Below are 26,659 nucleotides of genomic sequence, written 5' to 3'. Positions count from 1 at the left end.
CTGAGGCAACATTTATTGTAGCTGGGGATTTTAACAAAGCAAATTTGAGAACAAGGCTACCTAAAATCTATCAGCATATTGATTGCACTACGTGCAGGGGTAATACACTGCTACTAACTTCCGTGATGCATACAAAGCCCTCCCCCGTCCTCCCTTCGGCAAATCCGACCACGACGCCATCTTGCTCCTCCCAGCCTATAGGCAGAAACTCAAACAGGATGTACCAGTGACTAGAACCATTCAACGCTGGTCTGACCAATCAGAAGCCACGCTTCAAGATTGTTTTGATCCCGCGGACTGGAATATGTTCCGGTCAGCCTCAGAGAACATCATAGACCTATACGCTGACTCGGTGATTTATAAAGAAGTGCATTGGAGATGTTGTACCCACTGTGACTATTAAAACCTACCCTAACCAGAAACCATGGACGGGTAAAACTGAAAGAGCAAACCACCGCATTTAACCATGGAAAAAGGTCTGGGAATACGGCTGAAATATAAACATTGTAGTTATTCCCTCCCCAAGGCAATCAAACAAGCAAAATGTTGGTAGAGGGACAAATTGGAGTCGCAATTCAACGGCTCAGACACAAGACATATGTGGCATATTTCTACAGGAAATCACGGACAACAAAAAAGAAAACCAGCCATGTCACGGGTACCGACGTTACGCTTCCAGACAAACTAAACATCTTCTTTGCCCGCTTTGAGGACAATGCAGTGCCACCATTGCGGCCCGCTAACAAGGTCAGCACCCGCATTCTCCGTGGACGACGTGAGTAAAACATTTAAATGTGTTAAACCACACAAGGCTGCTGGCCCAAACGGCATCCATAGCCACGTCCTCAGAGCAATGCACAGACCAGCTGACTGGAGTGATTACGGACATATTCAATCTCTCCCTATCCCAGTTGTCCCAGTGCTGTCCCCCAACATGCTTCAAGATGGCTAGCATTGTTCCTGTACCCAAGAAGGCAAAGAAAACTAAACTAAATGACTACCGCCCCGTAGCATAGATTACTTGTTAGATATTACTGCACCTTCGGGAACTAGAAGCACAAGCATTTCGAAACACTCGCATTAACATCTGCTAACCATGTTGCATTTGATTTGATTTGATTTATAATAAAACCTTTAAAGCCTTCAGGTATTTCATATTTCATAACCAATTCATAACATTTGTGAAGTAATTGTTGTGATGATAAATTCATGTTAACCAAAGGAAATCAACTGATTTTATAACAGAAAAATATAAGGTTGTATTGTAATAAATGTTTTCATTAGAGTTCAACTTCAGTTTAATAAATGGAAGAAAACGAAAAGTGTGTGTGTGTGTGTGTGTGTGTGTGTGTGTGTGTGTGTGTGTGTGTGTGTGTGTGTGTGTGTGTGTGTGTGTGTGTGTGTGTGTGTGTGTGTGTGTGTGTGTGTGTGTGTGTGTGTGTGTGTGTGTGTGTGTGTGTGTGTGTGTGTGTGTGTGCGTGTGCGTGTGCGTGTGCGTGTGTTCCTCCACTCACCCCTTCCTCCGGTTCGAAGTCGTAAACCACGTCCTCTGGTGGTCTGTTTTGGACCAGACTGTGACACAACAGCCAGCAGCCCAGACCAGTTAGAAACATCCCTACGTCAGGGAGAAACACACGGATACCGTTCCCTGCATCTGCACCTATCACACTGGACACAGAGAGACAGACAGAAACAGATTAGACTTACCGTTGTTACACTACAATCAGCCTGTCAAGATGCTCTCGATGGTGCAGATGTAGAACTTTTTGAGGATCTGATTGGCCCATGCCAAATCTTTTCAGCCTCCTGAGGGGCACGAGGCGCTGTCATGCCCTCTTCATTACTATGCGGGGGCATGTGGACCACGTTAATTTCTTAGTGATGTGGACACCAAGGAACCTGAAGCTCTCAACCCGCTCCACTACAACCCCGTCGATGTGGATGGAGGCAGGCTCTCCCCTCTTTCTCCTGTAGTCCACAATCAACTCCTTGGCTTTACCAACATTGAGGGAGAGGTTGTTGTCATGGCACCACACTGCAAAGTCTCTGACCTAATCCCTGTAGGTTGTCTCATCGCTGTCTGTGATCTGGCCTACTACTGTACTCAGTCATGGATGAACAGGGAGTACAGGAGGGGACTAAGCACACACCTCTGGGAGGCCCCCGTGTTGAGGGACAGCATGACGGGGGTGTTATTGCCTACCCTCACCACCTTGGGCCGGCCCATCAGGAAGTCCAGGATCCAATTACAGCGGGAGGTGTTCATTCCCAGGGTCCCAAGCTTGGTGATGAGCTTGGAGGGCACTATGGTCTTGAACACTGATCCGTAGTCTGAACCGGAGTCATCTGTTGAGGCAGCATGCGAATAGGAGTGGCTCTAGGGCATCTGGGATGATGGTGTTGATGTGTGTCATGATCAGCCTTCCAAAGCACTTCATACTTACAGATGTGTGCTACAAAGCAATAGGCATTTAGGCAGGTTACCTTGGAGTTCTTGGGGACAGGGACAGTGGTGGTCAGCTTGAAATATGTTGGGATTACAGACAAAGAGAGATCGAAAACGTCAGTGAAGTCACTTTTCAGCTGGTCTGTGAATGCTTTGAGAATGTGCCCTAGTATTCTATCTGGCCCGAAGGCCTTGCTGTTTACTCACATCGGTCATAGAGAGCGAGATCTCACAGTCATCCAGAACAACAGGGGCTTTCATGCAAGACTTGGTGTTGTTTTCCTTTACGCGAGTATAAAAGGCATTTAGCTCGTTTGGAAGGCTGCGTCACTGGGCATCTCACGGCTGGGTTTCCCTATGTAGTCCGTTATCGTCTGTAAGCCCTGCCACATACAATGAGCATTGTAGCTGATGAAAACAAGATTCCACCTTCCTCCTATATTCTCATTTTTCCTGTTTGATGTCTAGTTGGAGGTTGTAGCGCGTCCGTTTTTCCCGTTCCTTGAAAGCGGTGACTCTAGCCTTTAGCCCAGCACTGATATTTCCTGTAACCCATGGTTTTATGTTTGGATACATTATAGTCACTGTGTGGAATAGTCACTGTGTGGATGATGTCGTCGATGCACATATTGATGACCGATGTGGTATTGGATGAATAGCAGAACATATCCCAGTCTGTACTAGCAAAGCAGTCGTGTATCCTCGCGTCTGCTTCATCTGACCACTTCTGTATTGAGCGTGTCACTGGTACTTCCTGTTTTAGCTTTTGTTTGTAAATAGGAAGCAGGAGGATAGAGTCGTGGTCAGATTTGCCAGAGGGAGGGCCTGTTATGCATTTCTGTGTGTAGAATAAAAGTGGTCCGGAGTTTAGCACCCCCTAGTGGCGCAGGATACATGTTGGTAGAAATGAGGTAGGATGGTTTTTAAGTCTCCGTCCACCATAAACGCTGCCTCTGGGTGTGTTGTTTTATTCAATACAGTTTGTTGAGTGCCACAGTGGTGTTGGCCTGTGGAGAAATGTAGAAAGCATCGATAATTACGGATGAGAACTCTCTTAGTAGATAAAAAAAAAAAGTGTGCAGCTTAGCATGAGGTATTCTATATCAGGTGAGCAAAATCTTGAGATTTTCCTTAAAACTGGAAGCAACGCACCAGTTGCTGTTTATTGAAAGGCCCCTCCCTCTTTGGACGAGCCCGAGTCCTACGTTGTCTGATCGTGCCACTTCATGGAGAAACCACTGAGTTCTATGTTCATAGATTCAGCCAGCCAAATTTCTCTACAAAACATGAGCTTTCCATGACATAGACTGACCAGGTGAATCCAGGTGAAAACTATGATCCCTTATAGATATCACTTGTTAAATCCACTTCAATTAGTGTAGATAAATGACTGACAGACATAATGAGGTTTAACGTCAACAGACTCACAGACATAATGAGGTTTAAAGTCAACAGAATCACAGACATAATGAGGTTTAACATCAACACTCACAGACATAATGAGGTTTAACATCAACACTCACAGACATAATGAGGTTTAACATCAACACTCACAGACATAATGAGGTTTAACGTCAACAGACTCACAGACATAATGAGGTTTAACATCAACACTCACAGACATAATGAGGTTTAACATCAACACTCACAGACATAATGAGGTTTAACGTCAACAGACTCACAGACATAATGAGGTTTAACATCAACACTCACAGACATAATGAGGTTTAACGTCAACGGACTCACAGACATAATGAGGTTTAAGGTCAACAGACTCACAGACATAATGAGGTTTAACATCAACACTCACAGACATAATGAGGTTTAACGTCAACAGACTCACAGACATAATGAGGTTTAACATCAACACTCACAGACATAATGAGGTTTAACATCAACAGACTCACAGACATAATGAGGTTTAACATCAACAGACTGACAGACATAATGAGGTTTAACGTCAACAGACTCACAGACATAATGAGGTTTAACGTCAACAGACTCACAGACATAATGAGGTTTAACATCAACACTCACAGACATAATGAGGTTTAACGTCAACAGACTCACAGACATAATGAGGTTTAACATCAACACTAACAGACATAATGAGGTTTAACGTCAACGGACTCACAGACATAATGAGGTTTAAGGTCAACAGACTCACAGACATAATGAGGTTTAACATCAACACTCACAGACATAATGAGGTTTAACGTCAACAGACTCACAGACATAATGAGGTTTAACATCAACACTCACAGACATAATGAGGTTTAACATCAACAGACTCACAGACATAATGAGGTTTAACATCAACAGACTGACAGACATAATGAGGTTTAAGGTCAACAGACTCACAGACATAATGAGGTTTAATGTCAACAGACTCACAGACATAATGAGGTTTAACATCAACACTCACAGACATAATGAGGTTTAACATCAACACTCACAGACATAATGAGGTTTAAGGTCAACAGACTCACAGACATAATGAGGTTTAACATCAACAGACTCACAGACATAATGAGGTTTAACATCAACAGACTGACAGACATAATGAGGTTTAAGGTCAACAGACTCACAGACATAATGAGGTTTAACATCAACAGACTCACAGACATAATGAGGTTTAACATCAACACTCACAGACATAATGAGGTTTAACATCAACAGACTCACAGACATAATGAGGTTTAACATCAACACTCACAGACATAATGAGGTTTAACGTCAACAGACTCACAGACATAATGAGGTTTAACATCAACACTCACAGACATAATGAGGTTTAACATCAACAGACTCACAGACATAATGAGGTTTAACATCAACAGACTGACAGACATAATGAGGTTTAAGGTCAACAGACTCACAGACATAATGAGGTTTAACGTCAACAGACTCACAGACATAATGAGGTTTAACGTCAACAGACTCACAGACATAATGAGGTTTAACGTTAACAGACTCACAGACATGAGGTTTAACATCAACACTAACAGACATAATGAGGTTTAACGTCAACACTCACAGACATAATGAGGTTTAACGTCAACAGACTCACAGACATAATGAGGTTTAAGGTCAACAGACTGACAGACATAATGAGGTTTAACATCAACACTCACAGACATAATGAGGTTTAACGTCAACAGACTGACAGACATAATGAGGTTTAACGTCAACAGACTCACAGACATAATGAGGTTTAACGTCAACAGACTCACAGACATAATGAGGTTTAACATCAACACTCACAGACATAATGAGGTTTAACGTCAACACTCACAGACATAATGAGGTTTAACGTCAACAGACTGACAGACATAATGAGGTTTAACATCAACACTCACAGACATAATGAGGTTTAACGTCAACAGACTCACAGACATAATGAGGTTTAACGTCAACACTCACAGACATAATGAGGTTCAACGTCAACAGACTGACAGACATAATGAGGTTTAACGTCAACAGACTCACAGACATAATGAGGTTTAACGTCAACAGACTCACAGACATAATGAGGTTTAACGTCAACACTCACAGACATAATCAGGTTTAACGTCAACAGACTCACAGACATAATGAGGTTTAACATCAACACTCACAGACATAATGAGGTTTAACATCAACAGACTCACAGACATAATGAGGTTTAAGGTCAACAGACTGACAGACATAATGAGGTTTAACGTCAACACTCACAGACATAATGAGGTTTAACGTCAACAGACTCACAGACATAATGAGGTTTAACGTCAACAGACTCACAGACATAATGAGGTTTAACGTCAACAGACTCACAGACATAATGAGGTTTAAGGTCAACAGACTCACAGACATAATGAGGTTTAACGTCAACAGACTGACAGACATAATGAGGTTTAACGTCAACAGACTGACAGACATAATGAGGTTTAACGTCAACACTCACAGACATAATGAGGTTTAACGTCAACACTCACAGACATAATGAGGTTTAACATCAACAGACTCACAGACATAATGAGGTTTAACGTCAACACTCACAGACATAATGAGGTTTAACGTCAACACTCACAGACATAATGAGGTTTAACGTCAACACTCACAGACATAATGAGGTTTAACATCAACAGACTCACAGACATAATGAGGTTTAACATCAACAGACTGACAGACATAATGAGGTTTAACGTCAACACTCACAGACATAATGAGGTTTAACATCAACAGACTCACAGACATAATGAGGTTTAACGTCAACAGACTCACAGACATAATGAGGTTTAACGTCAACAGACTCACAGACATAATGAGGTTTAACATCAACAGACTGACAGACATAATGAGGTTTAACGTCAACAGACTCACAGACATAATGAGGTTTAACATCAACACTAACAGACATAATGAGGTTTAACGTCAACAGACTCACAGACATAATGAGGTTTAAGGTCAACAGACTCACAGACATAATGAGGTTTAACATCAACAGACTGACAGACATAATGAGGTTTAACATCAACACTCACAGACATAATGAGGTTTAACATCAACAGACTCACAGACATAATGAGGTTTAACATCAACACTCACAGACATAATGAGGTTTAAGGTCAACAGACTCACAGACATAATGAGGTTTAACGTCAACAGACTGACAGACATAATGAGGTTTAACATCAACACTCACAGACATAATGAGGTTTAACATCAACAGAAACCGCAGGTTGAGAAGGACAGGTCAGAACCATCAGAAGCATTTAGAAACCTAGTATGTGTCCCAAATTGTACCCTATTCCCTACATAGTGCACTACTTTTAACCAGAGCCCTAACTAATTATACTGAACAAAAATAAAGTGTTGGTCCCATTTATCATGAGATTAAATAAAAGAACCCAGAAATGTTCCATACGCACCAAAAAAAGGTATCTCTCTAAGACAGATAGTGGGTGATATATTTCACAAGATATTCTCATCTGTGGTACGTTCTGCTGTCCTCTAATGTGTGACACTTCTATTCAGGTTTGATATTTTATTAACGTCAGAAATGATGTACATGAGATATACAGCAGAAATACTGTATATAATAATAACATTATTCACTTTATTAACTCTTACCTATGTACTGTACATGTTTTCCTTATCTCTTACCTCTCAAAGCCGATCTGTCGTATGGATCTCTCCCACACGGAACCTGGAGAGGAAACACAGAAGAACATCATCAGAGTAGGATGGGCTTTTCTCTGCAGGTAGGGCTTTGTTTCTCTGCAGGTAGGGCTTTGTTTCTCTGCAGGTAGGGCTTTGTTTCTCTGCAGGTAGGGCTTTGTTTCTCTGCAGGTAGGGCTTTGTTTCTCTGCAGGTAGGGCTTTGTTTCTCTGCAGGTAGGGCTTTGTTTCTCTGCAGGTAGGGCTTTGTTTCTCTGCAGGTAGGGCTTTGTTTCTCTGCAGGTAGGGCTTTGTTTCTCTGCAGGTAGGGCTTTGTTTCTCTGCAGGTAGGGCTTTGTTTCTCTGCAGGTAGGGCTTTGTTTCTCTGCAGGTAGGGCTTTGTTTCTCTGCAGGTAGGGCTTTGTTTCTCTGCAGGTAGGCTTTGTTTCTTGCAGGTAGGGCTTTGTTTCTCTGCAGGTAGGGCTTTGTTTCTCTGCAGGTGTTTCTCTGGGCTTTGTTTCTCTGCAGGTAGGGCTTTGTTTCTCTGCAGGTAGGGCTTTGTTTCTCTGCAGGTAGGGCTTTGTTTCTCTAGGGCAGGTAGGGCTTTGTTTCTCTGCAGGTAGGGCTTCGTTTCTCTGCAGGTAGGGCTTTGTTTCTCTGCAGGTAGGGCTTTGTTTCTCTGCAGGTAGGGCTTTGTTTCTCTGCAGGTAGGGCTTTGTTTCTCTGCAGGTAGGGCTTTGTTTCTCTGCAGGTAGGGCTTTGTTTCTCTGCAGGTAGGGCTTTGTTTCTCTGCAGGTAGGGCTTTGTTTCTCTGCAGGTAGGGCTTTGTTTCTCTGCAGGTAGGGCTTTGTTTCTCTGCAGGTAGGGCTTTGTTTCTCTGCAGGTAGGGCTTTGTTTCTCTGCAGGTAGGGCTTTGTTTCTCTGCAGGTAGGGCTTTGTTTCTCTTAGGGCTTTGTTTCTCTGCAGGTAGGGCTTTGTTTCTCTGCTGGTAGGGCTTTGTTTCTCTGCGGGTAGGTAGGGCTTTGTTTCTCTGCAGGTAGGGCTTTGTTTCTCTGCAGGTAGGGCTTTGTTTCTCTGCAGGTAGGGCTTTGTTTCTCTGCAGGTAGGGCTTTGTTTCTCTGCAGGTAGGGCTTTGTTTCTCTGCAGGTAGGGGGTTTCTCTGCAGGTTGTTTCTCTGCAGGTAGGGCTTTGTTTCTCTGCAGGTAGGGGTTTCTCTGCAGGTAGGGCTTTGTTTCTCTCTGCAGGTAGGGCTTTGTTTCTCTGCAGGTAGGGCTTTGTTTCTCTGCAGGTAGGGCTTTGTTTCTCTTTCTCTGCAGGTAGGGCTTTGTTTCTCTGCAGGTAGGGCTTTGTTTCTCTGCAGGTAGGGCTTTGTTTCTCTGCAGGTAGGGCTTTGTTTCTCTGCAGGTAGGGCTTGCAGGTAGGGCTGCGTTTCTCTGCAGGTAGGGCTTTGTTTCTCTGCAGGTAGGGCGTTGTTTCTCTGCAGGTGCAGGTAGGGCTTAGTTTCTCTGCAGGTAGGGCTTGTTTCTCTGCAGGTAGGGGCTCTTGTTTCTCTGCAGGTAGGGCTTTGTTTCTCTGCAGGTAGGGCGTTGTTTCTCTTGTTTCTCTGCAGGTAGGGCTTTGTTTCTCTGCAGGTAGGGCTTTGTTTCTCTGCAGGTAGGGCTTTGTTTCTCTGCAGGTAGGGGGCAGGTAGGGCTTAGTTTCTCTGCAGGTAGGGCTTAGTTTCTCTGCAGGTAGGGCTTTGTTTCTCTGCAGGTAGGGCTTTGTTTCTCTGCAGGTAGGGCTTTGTTTCTCTGCAGGTAGGGCTTTGTTTCTCTGCAGGTAGGGCTTTGTTTCTCTGCAGGTAGGGCTTTGTTTCTCTGCAGGTAGGGCTTTGTTTCTCTGCAGGTAGGGCTTTGTTCTCTGCAGGTAGGGCTGTTTTCTGCAGGTAGGGCTTTGTTTCTCTGCAGGTAGGGCTTTGTTTCTCTGCAGGTAGGGCTTTGTTTCTCTGCAGGTAGGGCTTGTTTCTCTGCAGGTAGGGCTTTGTTTCTCTGCAGGTAGGGCTTTGTTTCTCTGCAGGTAGGGCTTTGTTTCTCTGCAGGTAGGGCTTTGTTTCTCTGCAGGTAGGGCTTGTTTCTCTGCAGGTAGGGCGTTTCTCTGCAGTTAGGGCTGTGTTTCTCTGCTTTGTTTCTCTGCAGGTAGGGCTTTGTTTCTCTGCAGGTAGGGCTCTGCAGGTAGGGTTTGGGTTTCTCTCTGCAGGTAGGGCTTTGTTTCTCTGCAGGTAGGGCTTTGTTTCTCTGCAGGTAGGGCTGCAGGTAGGGCTTTGTTTTGTTTCTCTGCAGGTAGGGCTTCGTTTTCTGCAGGTAGGGGCTGGTGCAGGTAGCTTTGTTTCTCTGCAGGTAGGGGGCTTTGTTTCTCTGCAGGTAGGGCTTTGCTTTGTTTCTTTGTTCTCTGCTGGGTAGGGCAGGTAGGGCTTGTTTCTCTGCAGGGTTTCTCTAGGGCTTTGTTTCTCTGCAGGTAGGGCTTTGTTTCTCTGCAGGTAGGGCTTTGTTTCTCTGCAGGTAGGGCTTGGCTTTGTTTCTCTGCAGGTTTCTGCAGGTAGGGCTTGGTTTCTCTGCAGGTAGGGCTTTGTTTCTCTGCAGGTAGGGTTTCTCTGCAGGTGGCTTTGTTTCTCTGCAGGTAGGGCTTTGTTTCTCTGCAGGTTTCTCTGCAGGTAGGCTTTGTTTCTCTGCAGGTAGGGCTTAGTTTCTCTGCAGGTAGGGCTTTGTTTCTCTGCAGGTAGGGCTGCAGGTGGCTTTGTTTCTCTGCAGGTAGGGCTTTGGCAGGTAGGGCTTTGTTTCTCTGCAGGTAGGGGCTCTGCAGGTAGGGCTTTGTTTCTCTGCAGGTAGGGCTTTGTTTCTCTGCAGGGGTTTCTCTGCGGGTAGGGCTTTGTTTCTCTGCAGGTTTGTTTCTCTGCAGGTTTCTCTGCAGGTAGGGCTTAGTTTCTCTGCAGGTAGGGCTTTGTTTCTCTGCAGGTAGGGCTTTGTTTCTCTGCAGGTAGGGCTTGGCTTTGTTTCTCTGCAGGTAGGGCTTTGTTTCTCTGCAGGTAGGGGTTTCTCTGCAGGTAGGGCGTGGCTTTGTTTCTCTGCAGGTTGGGGTTTCTCTGCAGGTAGGGCTTTGTTTCTCTGCAGGTAGGGCTTTGTTTCTTGCAGGTAGGGCTTTGTTTCTCTGCAGGTAGGGCTTTGTTTCTCTGCAGGTAGGGCGTTTCTCTGCAGGTAGGGGGCTCTGCAGGTAGGGCTTTGTTTCTCTGCAGGTAGGGCTTGGCGTTTCTGTTTCTCTGCAGGTAGGGCTTGGTTTCTCTGCAGGTAGGGCTTGGCTTTGTTTCTCTGCAGGTAGGGCGTGGCTTTGTTTCTCTGCAGGTAGGGTTTCTCTGCAGGTTGGGCTTAGTTTCTCTGCAGGTAGGGGGTTTCTCTGCAGGTAGGGCATCGTTTCTCTGCAGGTAGGGCTTGGCTTTGTTTCTCTGCAGGTAGGGGTTTCTCTGCAGGTAGGGCTTTGTTTCTCTGCAGGTTTTGTTTCTCTGCAGGTAGGGGGCTTTGTTTCTCTGCAGGTAGGGCTTTGTTTCTCTGCAGGTAGGGCTTTGTTTCTCTGCAGGTAGGGCTTGTTTCTCTGCAGGTAGGGCTTTGGCTTGCGGGTGTAGGGCTTTGTTTCTCTGCAGGTAGGGCTTTGTTTCTCTGCAGGTAGGGCTTTGTTTCTCTGCAGGTAGGGCTTCGTTTCTCTGCAGGTAGGGCTTGGCTTAATTTCTCTTCAGGTTGTGTTTCTCTGCAGGTAGGGCTTCGTTTCTCTGCAGGTAGGGCTTGGCTTTGTTTCTCTGCAGGTAGGGCTTTGTTTCTCTGCAGGTTGGGCTTTGTTTCTCTGCAGGTTGGGCTTTGTTTCTCTGCAGGTAGGGCTTTGTTTCTCTGCAGGTAGGGCTTGTTTCTCTGCAGGTAGGGCTTGTTTCTCTGCAGGTAGGGCTTTGTTTCTCTGCAGGTAGGGCTTTGTTTCTCTGCAGGTAGGGCTTTGTTTCTCTGCAGGTAGGGCTTTGTTTCTCTGCAGGTAGGGCTTTGTTTCTCTGCAGGTAGGGCTTTGTTTCTCTGCAGGTAGGGCTTTGTTTCTCTGCGGGTAGGGCTTTGTTTCTCTGCGGGTAGGGCTTTGTTTCTCTGCAGGTAGGGCTTTGTTTCTCTGCAGGTAGGGCTTTGTTTCTCTGCAGGTAGGGCTTTGTTTCTCTGCAGGTAGGGCTTTGTTTCTCTGCAGGTAGGGCTTGGCTTTGTTTCTCTGCAGGTAGGGCTGCGTTTCTCTGCAGGTAGGGCTTGGCTTTGTTTCTCTGCAGGTAGGGCTTTGTTTCTCTGCAGGTTGGGCTTTGTTTCTCTGCAGGTAGGGCTTTGTTTCTCTGCAGGTAGGCTGGTTTCTCTGCAGGTAGGGCTTTGTTTCTCTGCAGGTTGGGCTTTGTTTCTCTGCAGGTAGGGCTTTGTTTCTCTGCAGGTAGGGCTGTGTTTCTCTGCAGGTAGGGCTTTGTTTCTCTGCAGGTAGGGCTTTGTTTCTCTGCAGGTAGGGCTTCGTTTCTCTGCTACCTGAAGTGTTCCTGGTTGCCGTTGTGTATTTCAAGACAGATTTCCAGGGACTCTATTATTTTCTATTCACCTCATGCAGAAAATGACCCACAGCTGATAATGCCTTAGTTCCAGAGAAAACACATTGTGACTGGAGACTACAGACTAATCTAGACTAATGGCAAATCAATGTGCAGGTATATTAGTTGAGCAGTTAGGTGTTGAATATCCTACTGATGGTGGTGCTGTGGTGGAGACCGTTGAAATGGAATCTCCACCCATTATGACCTGAATGGGGAGGTCCGCTCTCTATGGTTCAGACACTACAGAGGCAGACAGTCTTATACCAACAAACACAACTCAGAGACTCAGACACAAATCTTTCTTCTGGAAGGTCTTAGTTATTTTAGGCTACCTCTTCCCGCTTTACAAATTGGTGCTCTCTCTCTCTCTCTCGGTCGCTCTCTTTCTCACAATCTCTCTCAATCTCACCTTCTCTGTCTGTCTGTCTTTCTTTCTTTCTCTCTCTCTCTCTCTCTGTCTTTCACTGTCTCTTTCACTCTCTTTCTCTCTCATTTTCAATTACATTTTAAGTGCATTATTGGCATGGGAAACTCATGTTAACATTGTCAAAGCAAGTGAAGTAGAGACCCATTAACATGACACTACAACGTTCTATATCAGCCATGTTAGAACCCCATTAACATGACACTACAACATTCTATTACAGCCATGTTAGAACCCCATTAACATGACACTACAACATTCTATATCAGCCATGTTAGAACCCCATTAACATGACACTACAACATTCTATAACAGCCATGTTAGAACCCCATTAACATGACACTACAACATTCTATATCAGCCATGTTAGAACCCCATTAACATGACACTACAACATTCTTAGCCATGTTAGACCATTAACCCCATTAACATGACACTATAACATTCTATAACAGCCTTGTTAGAACCCCATTAACATGACACTACAACATTCTATAACAGCCATGTTAGAACCCCATTAACATGACACTACAACATTCTATAACAGCCATGTTAGAACCCCATTAACATGACACTACAACATTCTATATCAGCCATGTTAGAACCCCATTAACATGACACTACAACATTCTATAACAGCCTTGTTAGAGCCCCATTAACATGACACTACAACATACTATATCAGCCATGTAAGAACCCCATTAACATGACACTACAACATTCTATAACAGCCATGTTAGAACCCCATTAACATGACACTACAACATACTATATCAGCCATGTTAGAACCCCATTAACATTACACTAGACCATTCTATAACAGCCATGTTAGAACCCCATTAACATGACACTACAACATTCTATATCAGCCATGTTAGAACCCCATTAACATGACACTACAACATTCTATTACAGCCATGTTAGAACCCCATTAACATGACACTACAACATTCTATATCAGCCATGTTAGAACCCCATTAACATGACACTACAACATTCTATAACAGCCTTGTTAGAGCTCCATTAACATGACACTACAACATTCTATAACAGCCATGTTAGAACCCCATTAACATGACACTACAACATTCTATAACAGCCATGTTAGAACCCCATTAACATGACACTACAACATTATATAACAGCCATGTTAGAACCCCATTAACATGACACTACAACATTATATAACAGCCATGTTAGAACCCCATTAACATGACACTACAACATTCTATATCAGCCATGTTAGAACCCCATTAACATGACACTACAACATTCTATAACAGCCATGTTAGAACCCCATTAACATGACACTACAACATTATATAACAGCCATGTTAGAACCCCATTAACATGACACTACAACATTCTATATCAGCCATGTTAGAACCCCATTAACATGACACTACAACATTCTATAACAGCCTTGTTAGAGCCCCATTAACATGACACTACAACATACTATATCAGCCATGTAAGAACCCCATTAACATGACACTACAACATTCTATAACAGCCATGTTAGAACCCCATTAACATGACACTACAACATACTATATCAGCCATGTTAGAACCCCATTAACATGACACTAGAACATTCTATAACAGCCATGTTAGAACCCCATTAACATGACACTACAACATTCTATAACAGCCATGTTAGAACCCCATTAACATGACACTACAACATTCTATAACACTCATGTTAGAACCCCATTAACATGACACTACAACATTCTATAACAGCCATGTTAGAACCCCATTAACATGACACTACAACATTCTATAACAGCCATGTTAGAACCCCATTAACATGACACTACAACATTCTATAACAGCCATGTTAGAACCCCATTAACATGACACTACAACATTCTATAACAGCCATGTTAGAACCCCATTAACATGACACTACAACATTCTATAACAGCATTGTTAGAGCCCAATTAACATGACACTACAACATTCTATAACAGCCATGTTAGAACCCCATTAACATGACACTACAACATTCTATAACAGCCATGTTAGAACCCCATTAACATGACACTACAACATTCTATAACAGCCATGTTAGAACCCCATTAACATGACACTACAACATTCTATAACAGCCATGTTAGAACCCCATTAACATGACACTACAACATTCTATAACAGCCATGTTAGAGCCCCATTAACATGACACTACAACATACTATATCAGCCATGTTAGAACCCCATTAACATGACACTACAACATTCTATAACAGCCATGTTAGAACCCCATTAACATGACACTATAACATTATATAACACTCATGTTAGAGCCCCATTAACATGACACTACAACATTCTATAACAGCCATGTTAGAACCCCATTAACATGACACTACAACATTCTATAACAGCCATGTTAGAACCCCATTAACATGACACTACAACATTCTATAACAGCCATGTTAGAAACCCATTAACATGACACTACAACATTCTATAACAGCCATGTTAGAGCCCCATTAACATGACACTACAACATTCTATAACAGCCATGTTAGAACCCCATTAACATGCCACTACAACATTCCATAACAGCCATGTTAGAACCCCATTAACATGAGACTACAACATTATATTACAGCCATGTTAGAACCCCATTAACATGACACTACAACATTCTATATCAGCCATGTTAGAACCCCATTAGCATGACACTACAACATTCTATAACAGGCTTGTTAGAGCCCCATTAACATGACACTACAACATACTATATCAGCCATGTTAGAACCCCATTAACATGACACTACAACATTCTATAACAGCCATGTTAGAACCCCATTAACATGACACTACAACATTCTATAACAGCCATGTTAGAACCCCATTAACATGACACTACAACATTCTATAACAGCCATGTTAGAACCCCATTAACATGACACTACAACATTCTATAACAGCCATGTTAGAGCCCCATTAACATGACACTACAACATACTATATCAGCCATGTTAGAACCCCATTAACATGACACTACAACATTCTATAACAGCCATGTTAGAACCCCATTAACATGACACTATAACATTATATAACACTCATGTTAGAGCCCCATTAACATGACACTACAACATTCTATAACAGCCTTGTTAGAGCTCCATTAACATGACACTACAACATTCTATAACAGCCATGTTAGAACCCCATTAACATGACACTACAACATTCTATAACAGCCATGTTAGAACCCCATTAACATGACACTACAACATTATATAACAGCCATGTTAGAACCCCATTAACATGACACTACAACATTATATAACAGCCATGTTAGAACCCCATTAACATGACACTACAACATTCTATATCAGCCATGTTAGAACCCCATTAACATGACACTACAACATTCTATAACAGCCATGTTAGAGCCCCATTAACATGACACTACAACATACTATATCAGCCATGTTAGAACCCCATTAACATGACACTACAACATTCTATAACAGCCATGTTAGAACCCCATTAACATGACACTATAACATTATATAACACTCATGTTAGAACCCCATTAACATGACACTACAACATTCTATAACAGCCTTGTTAGAGCTCCATTAACATGACACTACAACATTCTATAACAGCCATGTTAGAACCCCATTAACATGACACTACAACATTCTATAACAGCCATGTTAGAACCCCATTAACATGACACTACAACATTATATAACAGCCATGTTAGAACCCCATTAACATGACACTACAACATTATATAACAGCCATGTTAGAACCCCATTAACATGACACTACAACATTCTATATCAGCCATGTTAGAACCCCATTAACATGACACTACAACATTCTATAACAGCCATGTTAGAACCCCATTAACATGACACTACAACATTCTATAACAGCCATGTTAGAACCCCATTAACATGACACTACAACATTCTATATCAGCCATGTTAGAACCCCATTAACATGACACTACAACATTCTATAACAGCCTTGTTAGAGCCCCATTAACATGACACTACAACATACTATATCAGCCATGTAAGAACCCCATTAACATGACACTACAACATTCTATAACAGCCATGTTAGAACCCCATTAACATGACACTACAACATACTATATCAGCCATGTTAGAACCCCATTAACATGACACTACACCATTCTATAACAGCCATGTTAGAACCCCATTAACATGACACTACAACATTCTATAACAGCCATGTTAGAACCCCATTAACATGACACTACAACATTCTATAACACTCATGTTAGAACCCCATTAACATGACACTACAACATTCTATAACAGCCATGTTAGAACCCCATTAACATGACACTACAACATTCTATAACAGCCATGTTAGAACCCCATTAACATGACACTACAACATTCTATAACAGCCATGTTAGAACCCCATTAACATGACACTACAACATTCTATAACAGCCATGTTAGAACCCCATTAACATGACACTACAACATTCTATAACAGCATTGTTAGAGCCCAATTAACATGACACTACAACATTCTATAACAGCCATGTTAGAACCCCATTAACATGACACTACAACATTCTATAACAGCCATGTTAGAACCCCATTAACATGACACTACAACATTCTATAACAGCCATGTTAGAACCCCATTAACATGACACTACAACATTCTATAACAGCCATGTTAGAACCCCATTAACATGACACTACAACATTCTATAACAGCCATGTTAGAGCCCCATTAACATGACACTACAACATACTATATCAGCCATGTTAGAACCCCATTAACATGACACTACAACATTCTATAACAGCCATGTTAGAACCCCATTAACATGACACTATAACATTATATAACACTCATGTTAGAGCCCCATTAACATGACACTACAACATTCTATAACAGCCATGTTAGAACCCCATTAACATGACACTACAACATTCTATAACAGCCATGTTAGAACCCCATTAACATGACACTACAACATTCTATGTTGTTAACCCATTAACATGACACTACAACATTCTATAACAGCCATGTTAGAACTTCATTAACATGACACTACAACATTCTATAACAGTTATGTTAGAACCCCATTAACATGACACTACAACATTCTATAACAGCCATGTTAGAACCCCATTAACATGACACTACAACATTCTATAACAGCCATGTTAGAGCCCCATTAACATGACACTACAACATTCTATAACAGCCATGTTAGAACCCCATTAACATGACACTACAACATTCTATAACAGCCATGTTAGAGCCCCATTAACATGACACTACAACATACTATATCAGCCATGTTAGAACCCCATTAACATGACACTACAACATTCTATAACACTCATGTTAGAACCCCATTAACATGACACTACAACATTCTATAACACTCATGTTAGAACCCCATTAACATGACACTACAACATTCTATAACAGCCATGTTAGAACCCCATTAACATGACACTACAACATTCTATAACAGCCATGTTAGAACCCCATTAACATGACACTACAACATTCTATAACAGCCATGTTAGAACCCCATTAACATGATACTACAACATTCTATAACAGCCATGTTAGAACCCCATTAACATGACACTACAACATTCTATAACAGCCTTGTTAGAGCCCCATTAACATGACACTACAACATTCTATAACAGCCATGTTAGAACCCCATTAACATGCCACTACAACATTCCATAACAGCCATGTTAGAACCCCATTAACATGAGACTACAACATTATATTACAGCCATGTTAGAACCCCATTAACATGACACTACAACATTCTATATCAGCCATGTTAGAACCCCATTAGCATGACACTACAACATTCTATAACAGGCTTGTTAGAGCCCCATTAACATGACACTACAACATACTATATCAGCCATGTTAGAACCCCATTAACATGACACTACAACATGTTTCTATAACAGCCATGTTAGAACCCCATTAACATGACACTACAACATTCTATAACAGCCATGTTAGAACCCCATTAACATGACACTACAACATTCTATAACAGCCATGTTAGAACCCCATTAACATGACACTACAACATTCTATAACAGCCATGTTGCCCCATTAACATGACACTACAACATACTATATCAGCCATGTTAGAACCCCATTAACATGACACTACAACATTCTATAACAGCCATGTTAGAACCCCATTAACATGACACTATAACATTATATAACACTCATGTTAGAGCCCCATTAACATGACACTACAACATTCTATAACAGCCATGTTAGAACCCCATTAACATGACACTACAACATTCTATAACAGCCATGTTAGAACCCCATTAACATGACACTACAACATTCTATAACAGCCATGTTAGAACCCCATTAACATGACACTACAACATTCTATAACAGCCATGTTAGAACTTCATTAACATGACACTACAACATTCTATAACAGTTATGTTAGAACCCCATTAACATGACACTACAACATTCTATAACAGCCATGTTAGAACCCCATTAACATGACACTACAACATTCTATAACAGCCATGTTAGAGCCCCATTAACATGACACTACAACATTCTATAACAGCCATGTTAGAACCCCATTAACATGACACTACAACATTCTATAACAGCCATGTTAGAACCCCATTAACATGACACTACAACATACTATATCAGCCATGTTAGAACCCCATTAACATGACACTACAACATTCTATAACAGCCATGTTAGAACCCCATTAACATGACACTATAACATTCTATAACAGCTCATGTTAGAGCCCCATTAACATGACACTACAACATTCTATAACAGCCATGTTAGAACCCCATTAACATGACACTACAACATTCTATAACAGCCATGTTAGAACCCCATTAACATGACACTACAACATTCTATAACAGCCATGTTAGAACCCCATTAACATGACACTACAACATTCTATAACAGCCATGTTAGAACCCCATTAACATGACACTACAACATTCTATAACAGCCATGTTAGAACCCCATTAACATGACACTACAACATTCTATAACAGCCATGTTAGAACCCCATTAACATGACACTACAACATTCTATAACAGCCATGTTAGAACCCCATTAACATGACACTACAACATTCTATAACAGCCATGTTAGAACCCCATTAACATGACACTACAACATTCTATAACAGCCATGTTAGAACCCCATTAACATGACACTACAACATTCTATATCAGCCATGTTAGAACCCCATTAACATGACACTACAACATTCTATAACAGCCATGTTAGAACCCCATTAACATGACACTACAACATTCTATAACAGCCATGTTAGAACCCCATTAACATGACACTACAACATTCTATAACAGCCATGTTAGAACCCCATTAACATGACACTACAACATTCTATAACAGCCATGTTAGAACCCCATTAACATGACACTACAACATTCTATAACAGCCATGTTAGAACCCCATTAACATGACACTACAACATTCTATAACAGCCATGTTAGAACCCCATTAACATGACACTACAACATTCTATAACAGCCATGTTAGAACCCCATTAACATGACACTACAACATTCTATAACAGCCATGTTAGAACCCCATTAACATGACACTACAACATTCTATAACAGCCATGTTAGAACCCCATTAACATGACACTACAACATTCTATAACAGCCATGTTAGAACCCCATTAACATGACACTACAACATTCTATAACAGCCATGTTAGAACCCCATTAACATGACACTACAACATTCTATAACAGCCATGTTAGAACCCCATTAACATGACACTACAACATTCTATAACAGCCATGTTAGAACCCCATTAACATGACACTACAACATTCTATATCAGCCATGTTAGAACCCCATTAACATGACACTACAACATTCTATAACAGCCATGTTAGAACCCCATTAACATGACACTACAACATTCTATAACAGCCATGTTAGAACCCCATTAACATGACACTACAACATTCTATAACAGCCATGTTAGAACCCCATTAACATGACACTACAACATTCTATAACAGCCATGTTAGAACCCCATTAACATGACACTACAACATTCTATAACAGCCATGTTAGAACCCCATTAACATGACACTACAACATTCTATAACAGCCATGTTAGAACCCCATTAACATGACACTACAACATTCTATAACAGCCATGTTAGAACCCCATTAACATGACACTACAACATTCTATAACAGCCATGTTAGAACCCCATTAACATGACACTACAACATTCTATAACAGCCATGTTAGAACCCCATTAACATGACACTACAACATTCTATAACAGCCATGTTAGAACCCCATTAACATGACACTACAACATTCTATAACAGCCATGTTAGAACCCCATTAACATGACACTACAACATTCTATAACAGCCATGTTAGAACCCCATTAACATGACACTACAACATTCTATAACAGCCATGTTAGAACCCCATTAACATGACACTACAACATTCTATAACAGCCATGTTAGAACCCCATTAACATGACACTACAACATTCTATAACAGCCATGTTAGAACCCCATTAACATGACACTACAACATTCTATAACAGCCATGTTAGAACCCCATTAACATGACACTACAACATTCTATAACAGCCATGTTAGAACCCCATTAACATGACACTACAACATTCTATAACAGCCATGTTAGAACCCCATTAACATGACACTACAACATTCTATAACAGCCATGTTAGAACCCCATTAACATGACACTACAACATTCTATAACAGCCATGTTAGAACCCCATTAACATGACACTACAACATTCTATAACAGCCATGTTAGAACCCCATTAACATGACACTACAACATTCTATAACAGCCATGTTAGAACCCCATTAACATGACACTACAACATTCTATATCAGCCATGTTAGAACCCCATTAACATGACACTACAACATTCTATATCAGCCATGTTAGAACCCCATTAACATGACACTACAACATTCTATAACAGCCATGTTAGAACCCCATTAACATGACACTACAACATTCTATAACAGCCATGTTAGAACCCCATTAACATGACACTACAACATTCTATAACAGCCATGTTAGAACCCCATTAACATGACACTACAACATTCTATAACAGCCATGTTAGAACTCCATTAACATGACACTACAACATTCTATAACAGCCATGTTAGAACTCCATTAACATGACACTACAACATTCTATAACAGCCATGTTAGAACCCCATTAACATGACACTACAACATTCTATAACAGCCATGTTAGAACCCCATTAACATGACACTACAACATTCTATAACAGCCATGTTAGAACCCCATTAACATGACACTACAACATTCTATAACAGCCATGTTAGAACCCCATTAACATGACACTACAACATTCTATAACAGCCATGTTAGAACCCCATTAACATGACACTACAACATTCTATAACAGCCATGTTAGAACCCCATTAACATGACACTACAACATTCTATAACAGCCATGTTAGAACCCCATTAACATGACACTACAACATTCTATAACAGCCATGTTAGAACCCCATTAACATGACACTACAACATTCTATAACAGCCATGTTAGAACCCCATTAACATGACACTACAACATTCTATAACAGCCATGTTAGAACCCCATTAACATGACACTACAACATTCTATAACAGCCATGTTAGAACCCCATTAACATGACACTACAACATTCTATAACAGCCATGTTAGAACCCCATTAACATGACACTACAACATTCTATAACAGCCATGTTAGAACCCCATTAACATGACACTACAACATTCTATAACAGCCATGTTAGAACCCCATTAACATGACACTACAACATTCTATAACAGCCATGTTAGAACTCCATTAACATGACACTACAACATTCTATAACAGCCATGTTAGAGCCCCATTAACATGACACTACAACATTCTAGAACAGCCATGTTAGAACCCCATTAACATGACACTACAACATTCTATAACAGCCATGTTAGAACCCCATTAACATGACACTACAACATTCTATAACAGCCATGTTAGAACCCCATTAACATCATAACACAGCGTTATGCATCATGTCTTAGGGTGACGTGAGGGGAATTAAGCCTCATTCAGGATAGTTAGCAGAGGGAAGGGATTCATTTTCCAAATTATATACCGTCTATACATACCACGTATTTATACTGACACTGTTCAGTCTAATACAGTGGAAGTCGGAAGTTTACATACACCTTAGCCAAATACATTTAAACTCAGTTTTTCACAATTCCTGACATTTAATCCTAGTAAAAAATTCCCATATCTTAGGTCAGTTAGGATCACCACTTTATTTTAAGAATGTGAAATGTCAGAATAATAGTAGAGAGAATGATTTATTTCAGCTTTTATTTCTTTCATCACATTCCCAGTGGGTCAGAAGTTTACATACACTCAATTAGTATTTGTTAGCATTGCCTTTACATGATTTAACTTGGTTCAAACGTTTCGGTTAGCCTTCCACAAGCTTTCCACAATAAGTTGGGTGAATTTTTGCCCATTCCTCCTGACAGAGCTGGTGTAACTGAGTCAGGTTTGTAGGCCTCCTTGCTCGCACATGCTTTTTCAGTTCTGCCCACACATTTTCTATTGGATTGAGGTCAGGGCTTTGTGGTGGCCACTCCAATACCTTGACTTTGTTGTCCTTAAGCCATTTTGCCACAACTTTGGAAGTATGGTTGGGGTCATTGTCCATTTGGAAGACCCATTTGCGACCAAGCTTTAACTTCCTGACTGATGTCTTGAGATGTTGCTTCAATATACCCACATGATTTTCCTACCTCATCTATTTAGTGAAGTACACCAGTCCCTCCTGCAGCAAAGCACCCCCACAACATGATGCTGCCACCCCGGTGTTTCGCGGTTGGGATGGTGTTCTTCGGCTTGCAAGCATCCCCCTTTTTCCTCCAAACATAACAATAGTCATTATTGCCAAACAGTTCTATTTTTGTTCAGTTTGGCTCGGCTCAGTTTGGCCCTATGGTGTAAATTAGGCATAAGGTGTGAAGTTACTCACAGTTTAGGTGGGGGTTAACAGAGTTAGGGTTAAATCAGGGTACAGACTCAGTACTCACAGTTGAAGGTGGGGTCTATGTTGTTCCCGGCCAATAGACTGTTGACAGTGATCTGATAGATTATGTGGAAGAGCAGGAAGCTGAGACTGCTGAAGCACAGGGACATGAGCAGGCGCCCCGTGTGGCCTGGAGGAGAAGGAGATCAGACTTCTATTACTGACATTCATCATATGAGACTTTAATAAACACTATATTCTCCCAGGCATGGATTTAAAAGGGATGGACTAATATAAAGAATATGGTGGACATGCCCTCCAGCCCTCCAACCCTACTACAGCACACTACAGCACACTACAGCCCACTACAGCGCACTACAGCACACTGCAGAACACTGCAGCACACTACAGCACACTACAGCACACTACAGCCCACTACAGCCCACTACAGCGCACTACAGAACACTGCAGCACACTACAGCACACTGCAGCACACTACAGCACACTGCAGCACACTGCAGCACACTGCAGCGCACTGCAGCGCACTACAGCACACTACAGTACACTGCAGCGCACTACAGCACACTGCAGCGCACTACAGCACACTACAGCGCACTACAGCACACTGCAGCACACTGCAGCACACTGCAGCGCACTACAGCGCACTGCAGCACACTACAGCACACTACAGCACACTACAGCATACTGCAGCACACTACAGCACACTACAGCACACTACAGCACACTGCAGCACACTGCAGCATACTACAACATACTACAGCATACTATAGTATACTTCAACATACTAGATCATACTACAACAAATACAATGCTTTTTAAATTAAATTGTTGAGTGGGAGAGAGTGAACGAGTTCAGTCAGTGGGGAGAAGAGGAGAGAGAGAAAGAGGGGCAGAGAGAAGGGAGGCAGAGAGAGATGGGGGGGACAGTGAGAGAGAAATAAAATGCTCCACACATTTCCAGGGTTTTATTACAGACCTACAGGGATTTGAAATAATTGTTAGTTGTTGTGATGCTTGAGTCACAGGAACAGTGTAGGGAGGAAATAGTAACAGGAACAGTGTAGGGAGGTGAGTCAGGAACAGGAACAGTGTAGGGAGGTGAGTCAGGAACAGGAACAGTGTAGGGAGGTGAGTCAGTAACAGGAACAGTGTAGGGAGGTGAGTCAGTAACAGGAACAGTGTAGGGAGGTGAGTCAGTAACAGGAACAGTGTAGGGAGGTGAGTCAGTAACAGGAACAGTGTAGGGGGTTGAGTCAGTAACAGGAACAGTGTAGGGAGGTGAGTCAGTAACAGTGTAGGGAGGTGAGTCAGTTATTTTCAGGAACAGTGTAGGGAGGTGAGTCAGGAACAGGAACAGTGTAGGGAGGTGAGTCAGGAACAGTGTAGGGAGGTGACAGTGTAGGGAGGTGAGTCAGGAACAGTGTAGGGAGGTGAGTCAGGAACAGGAACAGTGTAGGGAGGTGAGTCAGGAACAGTGTAGGGAGGTGAGTCAGTAACAGGAACAGTGTAGGGAGGTGAGTCAGTAACAGGAACAGTGTAGGGAGGTGAGTCAGTCAGGAACAGGTGTCAGTAACAGGAACAGTGTAGGGAGGTGAGTCAGTAACAGGAACAGTGTAGGGAGGTGAGTCAGTAACAGGAACAGTGTAGGGAGGTGAGTCAGTAACAGTGTAGGGAGGTGAGTCAGGAACAGGAACAGTGTAGGGAGGTGAGTCAGGAACAGGAACAGTGTAGGGAGGTGAGTCAGTAACAGGAACAGTGTAGGGAGGTGAGTCAGTAACAGGAACAGTGTAGGGAGGTGAGTCAGTAACAGGAACAGTGTAGGGAGGTGAGTCAGGAACAGGAACAGTGTAGGGAGGTGAGTCAGTAACAGTGTAGGGAGGTGAGTCAGTAACAGGAAAAATATTAGGGAGGTGAGTCAGGAACAGTGTAGGGAGGTGAGTCAGTAACAGTGTAGGGAGGTGAGTCAGTAACAGTGTAGGGAGGTGAGTCAGTAACAGGAACAGTGTAGGGAGGTGAGTCAGTAACAGGAACAGTGTAGGGAGGTGAGTCAGGAACAGGAACAGTGTAGGGAGGTGAGTCAGTAACAGGAACAGTGTATGGAGGTGAGTCAGGAACAGGAACAGTGTAGGGAGGTGAGTCAGGAACAGGAACAGTGTAGGGAGGTGAGTCAGTAACAGGAACAGTGTATGGAGGTGAGTCAGGAACAGGAACAGTGTAGGGAGGTGAGTCAGGAACAGGAACAGTGTAGGGAGGTGAGTCAGGAACAGGAACAGTGTAGGGAGGTGAGTCAGGAACAGGAACAGTGTAGGGAGGTGAGTCAGTAACAGGAACAGTGTAGGGAGGTGAGTCAGTAACAGGAACAGTGTAGGGAGGTGAGTCAGTAACAGGAACAGTGTAGGGAGGTGAGTCAGGAACAGGAACAGTGTAGGGAGGTGAGTCAGTAACAGGAACAGTGTAGGGAGGTGAGTCAGTAACAGGAACAGTGTAGGGAGGTGAGTCAGTAACAGGAACAGTGTAGGGAGGTGAGTCAGTAACAGGAACAGTGTAGGGAGGTGAGTCAGGAACAGGAACAGTGTAGGGAGGTGAGTCAGTAACAGGAACAGTGTAGGGAGATGAGTCAGGAACAGTTTAGGGAGGTGAGTCAGTAACAGGAACAGTGTAGGGAGGTGAGTCAGTAACAGGAACAGTGTAGGGAGGTGAGTCAGTAACAGGAACAGTGTAGGGAGGTGAGTCAGTAACAGGAACAGTGTAGGGAGGTGAGTCAGTAACAGGAACAGTGTAGGGAGGTGAGTCAGTAACAGGAACAGTGTAGGGAGGTGAGTCAGTAACAGGAACAGTGTAGGGAGGTGAGTCAGTAACAGGAACAGTGTAGGGAGGTGAGTCA

At 42.4% G+C, this 26,659-nt stretch overlaps 1 pseudogene; it reads right to left on the bottom strand.

Moving 5' to 3' along the window:
- The window catches only part of LOC118372857 (piezo-type mechanosensitive ion channel component 2-like), a 323,332-nt pseudogene that overhangs the window by 228,200 nt on the left and 68,473 nt on the right, over window positions 1–26,659 (bottom strand).

This window comes from Oncorhynchus keta, chromosome 15, assembly GCF_023373465.1.
Source record: "Oncorhynchus keta strain PuntledgeMale-10-30-2019 chromosome 15, Oket_V2, whole genome shotgun sequence".
In the NCBI taxonomy this organism is placed as follows: Eukaryota; Metazoa; Chordata; class Actinopteri; order Salmoniformes; family Salmonidae; genus Oncorhynchus; species Oncorhynchus keta.
This window is presented reverse-complemented; position numbering and strand designations above follow the sequence as displayed.